Raw genomic sequence first — 19,888 nt, 5'->3', positions numbered from 1 at the left:
GAGCCGACATGCCATTGACCAAAAAGGTACCTATACAAGCGCACACACACACATATACATATATATATATATATATATATATATATATATATATACACACACACACATACACATAAGCATAACAAATAAATATAGACAGGGAAAAATAGATTACGTACCAACCACGACGTCTGGTGCCGCCCGAGCCTCGTCGGTAGTCAACTGAAATGCACGGCTCTTCACTGCAGGAACATCCGCCTTGATAGGGCGGCCATCAGTTATCCTCACTGTGGTAGGCGCAGGCGCCGCCACTGCTCCTCCTCCGCCCTGCAACCTCGGACAATCGGCCTTTTTATGGTCGGTCTGGTTGCAGTGGAAACAAATCAAGCCCTTCTTGGGGCAATCCCTGCTCAGGTGGCCCGGTTGGTCACACGCGTAACATCCCGATCCCGCTGCTCGACAAGCCCCATTGTGCGGCTTACCGCACTTGGCACACCGGCCACGGCCCTGCTGGACCCTACTGGAAGAATCAGAGGTCTTAGGATTTTTAGCCTGACCTACATCTGTCTGAACCTGCTCTGGCTTCCGCTTGGTGCGGAACTCCAACTCCATCTCCCGCTCCCAGTCCTTCTCCACCATCTCATTCAGGGTTTTGAACCTTGAAAAGCTCACGAAGTCATGGATATCATCCCTCAGCATGGAATGATACCTCGTCCTCCTAGTATCCTCATCCGCAGCATACTGCGGGATCCATAGTGCTCATTTCCGAAACTTGGCGTTGATCTCCGCCACAGTCTTGGTAGTTTGTTGTAGCTCCTGAAACTCCCTCACTAACCGTTGCACCTCGATGGATGGTGCAAACTCCAAGTCAAAACGCCTGACAAACTCCTCCCATGACATCTCAACCACTCAAGCTGATCCCACCTGGTGGGTCACTTCCTCCCACCAGTCCCTGGCTCGGTCCCTCAACATGCACAAAGCAAACCCCACTTTTGCCGCCTCGGGGCAAGAGCTCGTGCGCTGGGCATTCTCCATATCTGCCACCCAGTGTCGACTAACTATGGGGTCCCGGACCCCAAAGAACTCAGGCGCTCCGCATGCCTTGAACTCCCGTAACGAGGGAGTTCGGGCCCCGACCTAGCCCGCAGCAATCTCGGCTCGAAAAGACCTGAGCCGCTCCTCCATGATCTCCATCATCCCCTCCTTAACGATCCTGCAAATCACTGGGGTAGCGTCAAGAATGTCCCTCGTAAACTGGGTTGCGATAAGCTCGTGCAACCTCTCGTTAATGGGCTCAGTAGCGTAGCCCAACCCAGATCCTAATCCTGATTCGGATCCTGATCCCTGTGCTTCATGACGTGTCTCCACCATACTGCACTGAAATACCATGACAAAATGATCAAGATATCAAAAAAGGGGATCCTTCCACACCGGTCTCCTTAGAGCTTCCAGATCTAACTTGGGTTCGGGTACAGGTCATGTGCTATGAGTAGTACGTGCCCAATACTACCTTCCACACCTACCTGTACCTTCCGCAAGGCTCTACCTGATAACTCTAATTCGTCCTAGAAAAAAACATATCTCACCAACCATCACCTAATTCAAATCCTAGGCTATCCTAAGATTTGCTCCTTCCCCATCAAACCCGAACTCAAATCAATCATAACAGGTTGTCCTATGCATGCAAATTATACACATAACAGGATCAAATAAACTGTCGAATAGCAGACTCTACCCTAAGACCACAACCAAACAAGGAAAAGGAAATAAGTCTAAATCAATTATTCTAAGGCTATAAGATCCTAACCGTATACAATTTTTAAAGCATACACATAGCAAAATCCATACGACTATCACATTCAAAATCTAACATGGCTAACATATTGGGGAAAACACTTACTTGAGCTCGGCCGATTACGCGTATTGCACTCTCCCTTTCTCGGTTTTAAAAAGTTTTTGAATTTGATTTTTGAAAACAATTTTTACCATTTCCTCAGTTTGACTTCTGACACACCCGAGAGTGTGCCTGAATCCCTCAAACCAAGGCTCTGATACCAACTTGTAACAGCCCAAATTTCCAATAAAATTTTTCATTTTAAATAATCAAATCATTTCCATAAGATATAAAATTTCCATTAACATTTGTTTTCAAAATCCATAACATCAAATAAATTTTTCATAATATCAGAATGTCCCCAGAGCATACCCCACATAATCCACATAATCATATAATCCATATTAATCATATAAGCCATGCATATAACATATAGGGATGCCGTGGGCTCCCCCCAGGGTTTTACTCCAGGATGTCGTGGGCTCCCCCCAGGGTCTTATACATATGTGTTATGGGCTCCCCCATGGTCTTTACCTGGAAAGCCATGGGCTCCCCCACATGGTATGATATCCAAGTGCCATCGGCTCCCCCATGGTCTTTACCTGGAATGCCATGGGCTCCCCAACATGGTTTGATATCCAAGTGTCATGGGCTCCCCCATGAAAATATCACAGAGACAACTAGCATACCACATAGCATATAACCAACTAGTATAAGACATATCACTAAATCAACTAGTGTACCACATATCACAAAATGGGTCGGCCTTGGTGCCTTCGACCCCTTTGGTATGGTGAGGAGACTCAGCTCTCAAGAAATGTTGAACTGGTAAGATCCAATCCCAACTCACAACTCCGAACTCAACCGCCTACAACCACCCTGCAACTAACTTCAACAAAACCCCGAATTAACAATGATACCCCAAAAGTCAAACTTGGTCAACCCTGGTCCAAGTCAAAGTCAACAGTCCATGTTGATCTAACTCGTCGAGTGCACTTGCTGACTCGTTGAGTTCCTTCAGTTCTCAGCAAAACCATGAAACACTCTAGTCAACTCATTGAGTTATTACATCAACTAGTCGAGTTCGAACAGTGTCTAGAAGACCGGGGAAACCCCGGGCCAACACGCCGAGTTAGAAAAGTAACTCGTTGAGTTTCCCAGTCTTAACTCAATCAGCCACTTTCTAAGCGAGTCTAGAGCTCCAAACTTTAGATATGATCCCCTAGGGATGAGATACCACGTAAACTTGTTGACTTTACGTCCATGCATAGCACTAAAGGGGCTAAAAACACTCAATCCTACTTTAGTAAGGGATTTAGAGCATGAAGGAGGGCCAAGACTAGATAAATATGGAAACTTTAAGTCAAAATAATCCATGAGATGTCCAGATCTGAAGTCATAGCTTCATGACATGCTCAAATCCAAGAATGACCCCAAGATAAGCTAAAAATGAACATATACTTTCATAGGAGAAGATCTAAGCAATAAAAGGCCAATGTATCAACTTTATACCTTAAAATGGTTTCCACAACAGAGTAAACACCAGATCTACAGCCTCTCCCTTCAGCTATGCACCAACCACTTCAAGCTTCTTCACATAAACACCAAAAAGACACTCCTTAAGCTCTCACACACTCAAAATGGTAGGAAAAACACAAACTAGGGTTTCTATGGACAAAGGGGGCGATAAGGGAGGCTAACAATAAGGCTTAAGGCCTTTAAATAGGGTGCAAACCCTAAAAATTAGGGTTTTTCTTTCCAGCGTATCCTCGTTGAGTTGGGGCTCCCCAACTCGTCGAGTTGAGTCCTTAAACCCGCGTCTAAATGAATGTCTACACGACGAGCTGGAGCTCCCCAACTCGTCAAGTTCCAGCCCAAATCCCTAAAATATTGAGAAATAAATAATACCTAGACCAAGCGTTACGAAAACACTCCAAATAACTAAGGAAAATCGGACTCAATGGTAGCTGAAGCTTAAGAGAAAGAGGGTTGGATTTGTGAGTGAAATGAGCCAAACCCATCAGACCTATTGATACTAGTGGAAGGCGCGCCACACCCTACGTTCCTGGCATTGGGTGGAGCTGCATCATCTAAGAACCTTGGCCTCAAATGTGCCATGTGTCAAGATATGGTGGCACCATGTGTCCATGTCCTATGGTGCCACATGTCTTCTTTTTACTTATATTTATATCTATATATATATATATATATATATATATATATATATATATATATATGATATTCATGCATGTCCAGTATTGAACATGCATGAAAGTGAACAATTTTCTGGTTTTTCTATAAATGTTTGTTTCTACACATAAACACAGTGCATAAAACTTTTCTACTGACTTACATTCATAAGTATACATATGAAGATGCATACATTTAATATTCATGTTTGATAGTAACTTCATACGTGTTCCGTTATGAACATGTATGACTATGACAAATTTCGTATGGACATGTATGGTTTTAACAAATTTCTAGGTTTTTGTTTGAATGTTCAGTTATGAACATTAATATGCCAATAAGTTATATACATATATGTATGTTCTGAAATGAATATATACGTACATTCATAAGTGCACATAAATGTGTATTATAGGAATCTTCTATTATTTTGGATAATAATTAATTAGATTTAATGAATTTCAATTTTCATGGGGTTTAATAGATTTTATTATTTGTTATTTAATTAAATAATATTGTATTTTTTGGTTTTATGTTGATCTCATCCCTATATATACATATATATATATATATATATATATATATATATATATATATATATATATATATATATAACTTTATTAACAACTATAATAGTTACAATTATATTTTACATGGTAAACATAGTTATGAAATCTTTGTTGAAGTTTTCAGATGTAAAGTTGAGATACAATCCAGTAACACCATCTAAAGTTTTAAGTGATAATAAAGGATAGATTAGACCATACTTGATAAAGTTTACTTTCTTATCAGTAGATATTATCTTTCTTTATGCTCTTGGGATTATACATTAATCACTATTAATTGTATCTTGAATACAAACACTAACAAATTATATGTTTTTAGAATACTCTACAAGAGTATTTAGATTATACAAACCCACTAAGAATAATTTCTCTCATTCCTCTAAATGATAAGTTAGTAGAAGGCAAACTTCTAATGACCAAGCAAGTGAGAGGTACATGGAACTTGAAGCAGCTCAAGAACCATATGCTAATGTAGAAATTGTTGGCAATAGTTTCAAAAAGGAATCGGTAAACATGAATAATAGCTATTCACAAACACAAACTGTTCGCATTAATGGCAGAAATCATCTTTGACTTGAGAAATGTGGAATCTCTTATTGATGAGTTCTTCTTTACGGTTTATGGGAAATCCATCAACTACCAAAATGATATATAAAATCTTCGATCTGATAAATGACTTAGAATCATAAACATTGAGATGCAATCTGTGTCTAGTAATCAAGTATAGGCTTGATTAATCTTCCTCTTTATAGCAAGGCTAGAATGAGTAAGAGATTCTTCTAGAAATAATACACATACAGAGATCTATACAAATTTAGCAATACTTTTCATAAAAGGATTTTCTCCTACTTGTGTCATTCACTACGGTCCTTATCATACTCATGACATTAACTATGATCACACATTTTCATAAATAGCTATGATTAGATCAACAATGATATTATTTATCATAACTACATATTCTTAATATGATATATGATAAACATATTTCAATAAAATCGTTTTTCTTAATAGACATCTACTAGAAGATATCTATATATCTTAGCCTGGAGGTTTTCTTAATCCATGTTATCATAACCAAATGTGTAAGGCTTAAGATCCACTTGTGGATATAAAGAAAACGACTCAAGGTTGGAATCATTATTTTAATATATAATTAGAAGGTGTACTTTTATATCAAAATGAAGATAACATTTGTGTTTACTAAGAACTAGCGGGAGCATAGTGATATTCCTAATCTTGTATGAATTAGACATACTTAATCATTTGAAATCATATTCTGACTATGCAAGGTCGTTTCACCATGACTCGGAAGGTATTTATAAAATGAAAGACTTAGGAAAGACAAGATACATTATTGTAATTTAAAAATCTCTAGAGATAGATAATGATGAATGTTAAAATTTTAAATTATTTTGCATGAATTAACAATATCTTGAAAGAGGACAAGATACAAGATTCCTTTGGAGGATTCTTGGCATTGTCACATGACACCATTTCGAGTATGTCTCAAAAGGACCTAACACATAGGTTTGAGCTAAATGAAATGATTTATATTCTATTTTCTTGGCAAATGAATCCATCATTTATGTCATATTATGCACAAGAATAAGTATATGATTATGATATGAACATATCATGATATACAAATTGAATACATGGTTAAGTCACTGGATGACTATAAGAACATTCTAAGAGTACTTAAGAAGAACTAACATCATCATGTTCATGAGATAATCAGTTTGGAAGAAGATCTTTATGTAAATAGCTACATAAGATGCTAACTTCAAAACGGATATATATATATATATATATATATATATATATATATATATATATATATATAATTATGAATTGTAATTGGATTACAACTTCATTGTGGAATGAAGAGTAAGTTTTGTATGAATGAGGTCCAAGAAGAACAAAATTGCACAATATACTAAATAAGAATACACTACTACTTCAGTAGTTGAAATCAAATATGATTGGATGAATGAGTTAATTGAAAAACTATGTTGATTTATGCCATTCAAGGATCATAATAAAATCTTTGTGACTTCGAAAGTATACTTAATCAATCTAATAGGCTCTATGTTGCAAAAGAGCACCAATCATATACTCCAAGGTATTTAACTGTACTTAGAGTAAATTCAATATGGAGATGATACTATTCGCAAAACTCACACAAATTAAATTTAGTCGAACCCATTAATAATGTCCTTCCTTTTAAGCTTAGTATGAGTAGTCACACTTCGGTTATATGAATTCATTATTCTAGAAAATGGGATTTTGATATGAATTTAGTATTTGGATATTGAAACATTAAGACAACAACTATTATATATTGTTTTGATATATTGGGATATGACCATCACATCAATGCTTATTGTGTTCTATATTAACATATTTAATCCATGAATAATATTATTATTCTAAAAGTTTATATCGGTTATAATTGTGGGGGAAATTATGAAGTAAGACTAATATGAATTGGATTAGTTGACTCTCATCGGATGAAAGTAGGCAAGTAGTTGTAACCAAGTTTCATAGGTACTTGTCATAGAATTTGTATTGAACAAACATTATCAAGATCATCTCATAAATCACAGTTATGAGTGATACTTGATTAAAAGTTATTATATTTGTATCATTAACACCTGAGATACATAGTGGGACTTGAATGTATGGAGTGTGGTGCATTGCTATGGTCAAATGTTGATTCTTAACCGAGCAGTTATAAAAGCCATTTTCAAGTATGGTGTGATCTATGCAAAAGGTTTATGTAGTCAAGATGGGATTTGTTCCTCTTATATGTTGAGAGCTAGACATCTAACACACGTTACCTAAAGTTGAACACCAAATAAGATTGATTGAAATCCAAGTCTCATGTTTAACAGGATGTCTGTAACAAAAAGATTGTTGATAGAGTTACCTTAATAAATCAATGGAATCTTGGAGCTTTTGGGAATTGGATGTTGATAGAATGGCTCTAAGGCATATATTATTAGGGGCAGTGAAACGTTGCTAGATGTTCACCACTCTCTATATCAATCTATGATGTGTCTTGTGCAAGTAGGAGAATGAAAGATCTATATGCCCAAGAGTCATTATAGAATGATATTGCTAGATAATATATGATCTTAAAGGGTCATACTAACAACAACTTGATGCAATTATATTATATATAAGTATTTGATCCATGATAAATAAATATAATTCTTGTAATTAATTGGAAATTATTTATTTCATGGAAATATTAATATTCAATGTTAAGTATCTACTCCTTGTACAGATTTGATGGAAAAGTATATTAGAAATTGTTTCTCCTATTTTTCTACCATTAGTACCATCGATATAGCCTCTTTAGTTGTTGATAACTACATCGATAACATCTCTCCTGAAATGGGATTGGCGAGGGTTGGCAGCTGCTGAAGTGATTTCTTTAGTTCGTGAAGAGCACGTTCTGCTTGCTGTGTCCAGCAGAAGTTATGTTTGTCCATACAACCCTTCAATGTTTGAATCAATGGCATAGCCTTGTCAACAGACCGTGCGATGAAACGCTCCATCGCTGTGATTGTTTCGTTCAATGCTTGCATAACCTTTAAACTTCTTCGTTCTGTCGTGCCAATAAATTCCTTTACTTTGTCTAGATTCGGTTGTATTCCTTCATTTGTTATGTAGTATCTCAAGAACCTGCCCTCCTTTACGCTGAATGTGCATTTGGCTGGATTTAACTTCATGTGGGTTTTCTCTAACGCCTGGAGTGTTTCTTTAACTTCTTTGCGTAATGTTATGTCGCTTCAGTTTTTGATTATCATGTCTTCTACATAAACTTCTATGTTTCTCATATCCGATCCTTGAAAACTTTATCCACCAGGCGTTGATACGTTGCTCCAACATTCTTTAGCCCAAAGGGCATTTTTGTGTAGCAAAACATGTCGTGATCGGAATAGAACGACATTTTTTTCCTTATCCTCATTCTTCATTAATACTTGGTGATAGCCTTTATACGCGTCTAGGAAACACTCCCATTGGAAGCCTTGTAATAACTCGACCTCAGGCAGTGGGTACGAATCTTTAAGACACACCTTGCTTAGATCTGAATAATCTATGCATATCCTCTAACTTCCATCGCTTTTTTTAACCATTACTAGATTGGCAATTATTGTTGGGAAAAAGGTTTCAAGTAGTATACCTGCATCGACTAGTTTGGCGACTTCCATGTTGATTGCCCTATTCCTTTCTCATTCTTGTCCTCACTTCTTCTGTTTTATACTACTAGCTCCTTCTTGTATGTTGGATCCATGTTCAATTATATCACTATCTACTCCCACCATGTCTGTCAGCTTCCATGCGAAAAATTGTGTGTATCTTTTCAGTAATGCTACTAACTTTTGTCGTATTATAGCATGAAGTTTTGTCCCGATTCGTATTAGATTATTAGGGTAATCATTGTTGATGGTTTCTTTTTCCTTTGGGTGTATCTATTGTTTTCTCTTGGTGACTTTGGTAATATCTGGAACTTCCATGATTTGATAACATTGATGTCTTTTCGGAGTCTCAACGACCATTATTGATGGGTTGAATTTGACTATTCCGTGTACCATTGATGCTATGGCCCCAAATCGCAACAACATTGTCCTTCCTAAGATAATATTGTGCTCCACTGTGTTACACACCACTACAGACTATATTAATATTGTTTTCTTCTTTTTTCCATCATGGCCATGAAGAGAAAGGGGTAACTGCATCGTTCCTAGTGGTCATATGTTGTGCCAGGCGAAGCCTATCAATCTTCTCTTTCCGTTCCATGGGTAGCTGTGTGAAACAATGTCTGTAGATTATATCGGATGAACTCCCGGTATCTGCGTATACTCTGTGGATTATCGCATTTGCAGATACGTGCCTGGATAACCAACAATTCATTCCCATGCCAATTTGATGGTCATGGATCGTCTACCGAGAAGCTGAGATTCATCATGTTTCTGATCAGATCTTTTGTGTCGTCTGCTCTGTAGTTTCTTCGCTATCTTTCCCGGATAGCCAGTATTTCCTATGTCTTCTCATTTGGTGGATTATCATCCCGGTGTTGTCATCATAGCCCAAAAAACATCACAATTCAGTAGTTCTATGACACCTCTTAATTTGATTATGATTTTAGTTACGAAACGCTCAAATTTGATCAAGTTGTTTTGACAATCAATAGTCATGGGCCCATTTTAATGTCAGTGATCATAGTTTTGTCAATAAAAAAAATCATGTTTTCCGATCTAGATCGTAGATCTGGAGTGGTGTCGTTGGCGAGTTCCAGACGAGATACCAAGTTGTCATCAGAAAACGAAACTGTTAGAAACGTTCAAGGATTTTTCCCCTAGATCAGGCTTTGACGATCAAGTTAGATCGATGTATGAAATGAGATGGTTTCTCCTTGCTGATCAGATCCATCTTGGTGGGGAGGGGAGTGTATGTGTATGTGTATTGGAGGCTCATTTATAAGGGTGAAAGATCCCCCTTATGGGGGATGCGATGTTCTCTTTATAAGACTATATCAAGAGACAAGTAGGCCATGCCTTATGATAGCCTAGTTCTGAACCAACTAGCCAGGCGGGCTAGGTTGTTATTCCAGACGGTGCTATCATGTTGTGCTGCCAAGCACTAGCAATGTTGTCATGTTGTGCTGCCAAACGATAGCAATGTTTTCGTGCTGTGTAGGTCATACACTCATGCCAATAAACCTAAAATCATCAGGTCCTTCCCTTTAAGGTTTGTCACCAATTATACTAGACCGGATATAATATAAGTCATATGCTATCAATATCTTTTAATGAAAATTATAAAATTTAATTCAAATATAGCTTAAGAAAATTGTTGGACTGTTTTCGTAAAAAGACAACAAGAAACCATTATTTTAATCTAATCCAATATTCAATAGACGTGAGTAATTATAAAATATATCTTTGAATATATAGTACACCAAAAAGTTTATTTTCGGCCGGATATATAAGGATCAAATTATCTAATAAAAACATCCACATTAGAAATTTGTTTGGAGATCTTTCAAGAATTTTTTCATCTTAAAAACTCCTGAAAATGGGAAAAGAATATTGGACTAACCTTTTTAAATATAAGCTTTGTCATAGAGTTTGTTAAAGCTTTTACTAATAGCTTTTTCAAAGTTTATTTCAGCCGGATATATAAGGATCAAATTATCTAATAAAAACATCCACAGTAGAAATTTGTTTGGAGATCTTTCAAGAGTTTTTTCATCTTAAAAACTCCTGAAAATGGAAAAAATATTGGACTAGTCTTTTTAAATATAAGCTTTGTCACAGAGTTTGTTAAAGCTTTTACTAATAGCTTTTTCAATTATTATATGTGTTTTTCTCCCTTGCTACTAAACAACTCATTTAAACAATCCAAAAAAAAAAAACAATTTGAAAACTCTTTTATTATATCAATGAGCTTTTCCTTTTGGAGTTTTTTCAATAAAAAAACTCAATTATAAATCTCTCTTATTATGAATGCTTAGTGATCCATTAAGGTCCCGTTTGATAGTTTCTGCCAGGAAAATGCTGTCTGGAAAAGTGTTGTATGGGAAAGTGTTGTATGGGAAAGTTTTCTGACTGGGAAAGAAACCATGTTGTTTGATTGTACATCTGATTGACTGTGCTGAATGATGAAAAATGACAATATTACCCTGATGTTCTATATTGTGATGGATGAAGTTGCTGAATAATTTATAAACACATACAAATTATAAGAGTAGATATAATCAATCTCCAATAAAATCATGGAGAGAGTTGTATTCCATATATATAGTATAAATGAGATTACATGATAAGATAAATTTGAATACATTTAAAATACAACAATATGCCTATCAACTAGAAGTAGATAGAGTTGAGTTTGGCTTTATCACTTTATCGTTAATACCCCTCCTCCCCCCCATCAAGCTAGAAGGTGGTGGTCCAACACATAGCTTGGAACGAAAATACTCAAACAATGGTCTAGACAGGCTTTTAGTAAAGAGATCTGCAACCATTTGAGTTGTAGGGATAAACCTGGTGTTTAACTTGCCTGAACTGACCAATTCACGAATGAAGTGATAATCAATATCAATGTGTTTAGCTCGTTTGTGTGCCACAGGATTTTGACTAAGGAAAATAGCACTTTTGTTGCCAGAATACAAACAAGGCGTTGGGGAGATGGGAATCTGCAGTTCTTTAAGAAGATGAGTAATCCAAACAACTTCGGAAGCGGTATTTGCCATGGCCCTGTATTCTGATTCGCATCTAGAACGAGATACTGTTGGTTGCTTCTTGGCACTCCATGAGACAATATTTCCACCCAGAAAAATGGAGTAACCATAAGTAGATCGTCTTGTCTCTACACAACGAGCCCAATCTGCATCTGAATAAGCAACAAGAGGAATAGAAGGAGATCTTTGATAGATGAGACCAAAGGACAAAGTTCCTTTGACATAACGTAGAATCCGTTTAACAGCCTGAAAGTGAGCAGTTGTAGGTGCATGCAAAAATTGACTCACTTGATTTACTGCATAAGAAAGATCTGGACGAGTGATGGTAAGGTATTGCAGAGCACCAACTAGAGATTGATACAAAGTATGGTCATGAAAAGGATCACCTAAACTTGTGAGAGGTTCGGATGTGGCTAGAGGAGTGTAAACAGGCTTGCCATCTAGCAAACCAGCTCTTGATAATATATCAAGATCATATTTAGTCTGAGTAAGAAACAACCCAGTGCTGGTGTAAAGCACCTCAAGTCCCAAGAAATAACTTAACTGCCCCAAATCTTTAATTGCAAACTCCTTGTGTAACATGGTAACAAATTTAGCAATGGACTCCTTATTGTTACCGGTTAAAATTATGTCATCAACATAGACAATAAGAAAGAGAATACATGAGTCATGTTTATAAATAAATAGAGAGGGATCTGCTCGACTACATGTAAACCCAATATGAATCAAGAAGGTACTGAGACGTTGAAACCATGCTCGTGGAGCTTGTTTAAGGCCATAAAGAGCTTTCTTGAGACGACACACATAAGATGGATACCTGGAATCAATGAACCCTAGTGGTTGCTCCATAAACACAGTTTCAGTCAGATGACTATTAAGAAATGCATTATTTACATCCAGTTGATGTATAGGCCAGTTTTGATGAACAGCTATGGAAAGAATGATATGGACAGTGGAAGCTTTCACAACTGGACTAAACGTATGAGAGTAATCAATGCCATGAACCTGAGTGAAACCCTGTGCTACTAGACGCGCTTTATACCGATCAATGGAACCATCTGATCGATATTTGGTGCGAAAGATCCATTTGGAGCCAACCACATTTGATGAATGAGGTCTTGGAACTAGTTCCCAGGTATTATTTTTTTGAAGTGCACGTAATTCATCATGCATAGCATCCCTCTACCTGGAATGTTTAGATGCAGTTTTAAAACCTTTAGGATCTTTTTGAGTGAGTAAGACTTGGTGAAGAGCACTAGATGTGAGAGCCATGAATCCTGGAAAAACCTTTGGTTTACGAATCCCATCTTTTCCCCGTGTGATCATAGGATGGGTGGAGACTGGAGAAACTGGTGGAGTTACAGCACCATGTGGAGGAGAGACTGGCTTGTCATCACTGGAGGGGTCTTCATCATTATCAGAAGGTGGAGAAGAATCATTAGGCTGTAGTGGCGGATCTGATAAAGATATCACAGGAGGAGGATCAGGACACAAGAGACAAGGGCTGGGCACAGCAGATGAACTTGAAGGTGAGTTGGAGGGAGAACTAGTGATGGGCTTTGATTGGGCCTGCATCACTGACCCAGCTTCTTCAAAATTCGATAATAGTAGTGTGGCTTCATCAGCAAATGAAGGGGAATCAGCAAAGGGAAAACTTGCCTCATCAAACTTAGCATGGCGAGTAGTATAGATTCTGGATGTGCTAGTATCCAGACATCGATATCCTTTGTATTGTGTGTTGTAGCCGATGAAGATACAAGGAATGCTACGTGGAGCCAGCTTGTGATCTGAATAATTTCATAAGTAAGGGTATACCCGACAACCAAAGCTACGAAAAACCTGGAAGTTTGGTTGTGTGTGATATAAAAGCTCAAATGGAGACTTGTTATCTAGCACTGAAGAGGGTAGCCGATTAATGATATAGACTGCAGAACTAAATGCGTCCACCCATAAAGATGCAGGTGCACTAGCATTGAATAGCATTGCAAGTCCTGTTTCAGTGATATGTCGATGCTTGCATTCAACCCTAGCATTTTGTTGGGGTGTATAAGGGCAAGAAATACGGTGATGAGTACCATTTTCAGCAAATATACTCTTAACCTGGTTGTTTATGAATTCAGTACCCCCATCACTTTGAAACACTTTGACCTTGCAAGAAAATTGAGTTTGAACAAAGGCCAAGAAATTTTTTAGAGTGTTGGCAAAATATGATTTGTGTTTCAATGGGTAAAACCAAGTAAATCTGGAGAAGTCATCAACAAAAATAACATAATATATAAACGCATCGGTAGAACAAATGGGTGCCGGACCCCACAAATCACAATGTATCATATCCAAAACATGCAAAGATCGTTTTTCATTAATGGGAAAAGGAAGTTTATGACTCTTAGATAGCTCGCAAGATGAGCAAAGACCAGGTTTAGGTAAAACTGAAGTAACAAATAAATGACCAAGTTTATGTAAATTTGAAATAGTTGAAAACGCCACATGGCCTAAACGAGAGTGTCAGAGCTTATATGAAGCACGTAATCTGGTAGAATTCAACTGCGAAATTAGGGCTTCATGACCATGCTCCAACACATACAATCCTTGATCAACCCTGCCCTTTGCTAGCACCTCCTTGGTTTTGCGCTTCTGAATGGCAAATTGATTATTAGAGAACAACACATCAACTGGAGAATCAGAGGTTAGCTTGCTTATAGAAATAAGATTTGTTGTTAACTTAGGAACCACAAGTACATCTGCTAGATTAATATCTTTGGTAATAGAAGCATTACCAATCCGAGAAATGTTAAGAATATTACCATTACCAAAAGCGACATGCTCATTCCCAGTGTATGGAGCAGAATTAGTGAGGTTGGATGCTTCAGGTGTCATATGCGCAGAGGCGCCAGTATCAACATACCAATCAGAACAGTTGTGATCAACATTACATTTAGCAGTCAAAACATGAGCTAAATTAGCATCAATTTTGACACTTTGTTTTGCAAAGGTAGGAAGAGCAGGACATTAGGAAGCATAGTGTCCATCTTTCCTGCACAACTGACAGTGAGGAGGGCGACGACCTCGTCCCCGTCCACCCGATCTACCGCCACGTCCTCCACGGGAAGAAGATCCACGGTTTGTAGTGGGTGAAAAACGATCCTGCTGAACATTAAATGCCACTGGAGGTGGATGACTGTTGGGACCATGGAGAGACTTTAAGAAAAGCTCATGGCTTTCTGCTTGAGCAACAAGATCACGGAAAGAAGGGCGTGGGGTGATAGCCTTATGTGCAGTGGAGAAGGTTTCAAAGGAGGGACCAAGACCTTGAAAAACCCAGTGAGTTTTATCTGTGGTGTCAACCGGTTGCCCAATTGCTGCTAGCTTATCACAGATGGATTTGAACTTTCTACTATAATGATCAGAGACTGAGGACGAACCTTTTTGGAGCTGAGAAAGAGAATCTTTGAGATTTTGCATCCTGTCAATTGAGTCATGACTGTAGGCCACTTCTAGGGCTGCCCAGACTTCACGAGCAGTAGTGAGACCTAGAACCTCAGACATCGCCTCTTCAGTGAGCGATGCTTGGATAATCAACAGGGCACGCTGATTTGCCTCTTCCCAGATGGGCAAAAGAGGATTTGGGGAAGACTTGTCTTCCACTGTAATCGTCTCAGAGGGACGAATTGATTCACCATTGATATGAGCAAACAGATTCTGATATTTGAGAAGAGGAAGAATCTGATTTTTCCACAACAAGTAATTCGTGGATGATAGCTTAATCGTAAGCATGTGTAAGATAGTATTAAGGGAGAGATTTCCATCGTTTGTGCTTGAAGAAGCCATGATCGATGAAAAGAAAAGAAGGTAGGGCCGGCTTAGAAAAGGGAAAAAAAAGAAGAAGGATTGGAAACTGGCTGATACCATATAAGAGTAGATATAATCAATCTCCAATACAATCATGGAGAGAGTTGTATTCCATATATATAGTATAAATGAGATTACATGATAAGATAAATTTGAATACATTTAAAATACAACAATATGTCTATCAACTAGAAGTAGATAGAGTTGAGTTTGGCTTTATCACTGTATCGTTAATACAAATTGTCATATAAAATCAAAATTACACAATAATCATTTAAAAATCCAAATAGAATGTCGATTAAGTTGTTTTTAGTTTATTGTTTTTCAAGTTTATGTTACGTTGTTATTCTTTCTAATCATTTTAGTTTTTTTTTATAACTCAACGTGTGATTCTTGACCCGATTTATGTCCGGTAGTGGTGGGATGGATAAATTTTTTTAGAATATATTAAGATGGTGGTGGTGTTGTCCAAACAAAATTAATCTAATAAAAATGAATTAAACAATTTAACTATAAGAAATTAATAATCCAATAAAGTAATATTTATTAATATATAATAATCTAATAAAAAAGAATTAACCAATAAAAAGGAAATAAAAAAAGAATTGTTTAAAAGAAATTAATAATCCAATAAAATAATATTAATTAAGACATAAATATTATATATTAAAAATTAATATTTATTAACATATAATAATCCAATAAAAAAATAAAAAAAATTATTTAAAAGAAATTAATAATACAAAAAAGAAAGAGACAAAGTTTAGGGCACAACTATCTTTCCAACCTATTAGCCAGAAATATATGATTTTGTGGCTTTCTGGAAAAGACATATCTTGCTTGGAAATACCAATTGTTTTGTGCATATCAAACAGTCTTTCCGGTCCAGTCAGTCAAAAAGATCTGTTTGGACCTGGAAAGATGTCTATCAAACGGGGCCTAAGACCGGACAATAATAAGGTCATCTTTCACCTTTCATTTTTTGAGTGTCACGTCAGTTTTGCTTTCACTCTTCTTTTACTCATCAAAAGGCAGAAAATAATCACCTTTAACCACCTTTACTTTTTTTTTAATTATACAAATATTATACTCATTTTATAGGAAATTAAAAATCATAAATTTTGATACATTTTTTATAATTTTTTTAGTATACATATAATTTAATAAATATTAAAGAAACTGAAAAAAAACGGACCAATGGGGTGAAGAGAGAGGATATGGGGTAGCCTCCCCTCACTCCTAAACCGCACCGGCGGTATAGTGTATCCAACCACGGTTTATGTTCTCACACCCTTTCCCCGCCCCATGCATTTGGCCTAATAAAGAAACGATAAACTTTAATGGATGTTGTAGGTTCAACCGTTCAAGTGTTAGGCCTCATCTTTCATCCCCTAAACTTATTATCATCTACATTTTCAAATATTGGTTGCGGAACATAAATTTATATTTGCCTGTTATTTATTTCATTAAAACCTAAGTATATTGAAGTTTAATCTTTAAAACGTTTTAACCAAGTAGCAAATATTTAATAATTTGCAGCTTGAAGAAAAAAATTTAAAGTTTGAAAGTTTTTTTCAGTTACCTTTCCTTAAACTATTTTAAATACATGTCTCAATTTTTGGTCACATCCTTGTGCTTACATTCCAACAACAAGAAAACAAGCACATGAATGCATCTAGGAAAATGTTCGAGCTTTCCATTTCAACGTGGATTCATGTCTACATATATATATATATATATATATATATATATATATATATATATATATATATATATATATATATATATATATATATATATATATATATATATATAGTTAGGTTATTTTGTTCTAACTATTTATTGTGTGAATGTAGGATTGATTCCAACCAATCATTTTAGTTATTTTAAGAAAGTAATTAATGTATATTACATGCTGTAGATATAATGAGTATTAAATAAATTTTTAGCATTTAATATTCATTAATTACTTTTTTAAAATAACAAAAATGATTGGTCCAGAATCAATCTTACATGCACACAATAGATAGTAGAAACATTTGAACTTAACTCTCTCTCTCTCTCTCTCTCTCTTTATATATATATATATATATATATATATATATATATATATATATATATATATATATATATATATATATATATATATATATATATATATATGTTGTAAATAATTTGTGGTGTTGTAAATAATTGGTGGATGACATAATAATTGGTACATGGTAACTTTGTCAATATTTCTAACTAGTTTGGTTTGATTTATAGTTACATTAATTACGTTTAATTCATAACACGTTATCAGCACGAAAGCTCTAATCAAGGTTATTAAACAAGTGGAAATCACATCTATCTTAATCAAGGTATATATTACTTATTAAAAACACTATTAATTATAAAAACTTCAATCATATTAAAATAATAATAATAATAATGAATTAATGAAACTTATACATTATGGACATTATGGACTACTAACAATTTTTATTTCTTATACTAACATTTCTTTATGTATTCTAATTTTTATACTAACATTTACATTATGCAACTAATTTTTATTTATGCAAACTAACATTACATTATGCAACTAACTTTTATTTATGCATACTAACATTTATATTATGCTACTAACTTTTATTTGTGCATACTAATATTTAAATTATATTTATTTATACATGTCAATGTTTATTTATATTTTAGATACTCTTCATAATTTTATTTAAACATTTACTAATATTTACTTATGTTTCTAATTAGTAAAGTTATGTATTAGTTATAAGTCTTATTATATGATTTATAAAATACATATACATATATACACAACGGGAATATATATGCAACGGTTATAAACAGCAAAAACAACGGCTATATTTTTTTACCATAAATAAACATCTTTACCATGCTTATTTTACCCACAACAAATATTTATATCTTCTATCAAATAAATCAATTTCAAGAAATCAAGCTTCAAGATGATTCATCCTTTTGTGATAATCATGACTATAATAGTCATGTTACTTTTCATCCCAATCCTTAACATCGAAGATAATATGGAATGTCATCTACTTTTAGGCTTGTATGCAATGTTAGCTTTACCGCTTCTTTTTTGTGTAATATTTATTGAAATAAATGGATTTTAATTTTAATTTTTATTTTGTTTAAAATTTATAGTTACATTATGTCCAACATTGCAAATCTCGAGTTTGCAGCACTTGAAGTTAGTGGGAAAAACTATGTGCCATGGATGATAGATGTAAAAATGCATCTTGAATCCATGGGTATCTCAAATACTATATATGAATTTAATAATTGCTTGGCACAAGACAAAGCAAAAGCACAAGTTTTCCTTCGTAAGCATATTGATGAAATGTTGAGATTTGAATATCTTGATGTTACTGATCCAAGTATTCTCTGGAATCTTTTGAAAGAAAGATTTGATCATCAAAAGGAAGTTATACTTCCAAATGCTAGAGATGAATGGAGAACACTAAGGTTTCAAGACTTCAAGAAAGTAAATGAATACAACTCAGCTTTGTTCAGAATATGTTCACAACTCAAGTATTGTGGACAAGAGGTTACTGATGAAGATATGTTGGAGAAAACTTACTCAACACTTCATGCAACAAACATTACTTTGATGCAACAATATCGGATGCAAAAGTTCATAAGATATTCTGAACTGAATGCATGTCTACTCGTTGCAGAGCAAAACAATGAACTCTTAATGAAAAAACATGAATCTCGTCCAACGGGATCAGTAGCACTTCCTGAAGCAAATGCTACAAATATTGATGGTCATCGAAACAATACACGTGGACGAGGGCGAGGTCGTGGTCGAGGGCGAGGCCGTGGCTATTTTAATCGAAACCAAAGCCATAATCAGAACCATAATTTTGGTCGTGGACAAGGTAATAATCGTGGTCGTGGCCAGAAAAGAAATAATTACCAATATTCACAAAGAAACAATGTCCACACACAAGATAAGGCCAAAGTGGCAAGGCATGACACTGGGACATCACAAAAATCTGATGGTTCATGTTATAGATGTGGTAGCACAGGCCATTGGTCAAGGACCTGTCGCACACTTGCACATCTTTGTCAACTTTATCAAGAGTCCATTAAAGGAAAAGGAAAAGAAGCAAACCTCATTGATAATGTTGAATTCACTCCGCTAAATGTTGCTGATTTCTGTAATGACATGGAAGACATAAACTA

The sequence above is a fragment of the Lactuca virosa genome, chromosome 5, assembly GCF_052849685.1.
Source record: "Lactuca virosa cultivar CGN04683 chromosome 5, Lactuca_virosa_CGN04683_v6, whole genome shotgun sequence".
Taxonomy (NCBI): domain Eukaryota; kingdom Viridiplantae; phylum Streptophyta; class Magnoliopsida; order Asterales; family Asteraceae; genus Lactuca; species Lactuca virosa.
The sequence above is the reverse complement of the archived record's forward strand: the minus strand, read 5'-3'. Positions refer to the sequence as shown.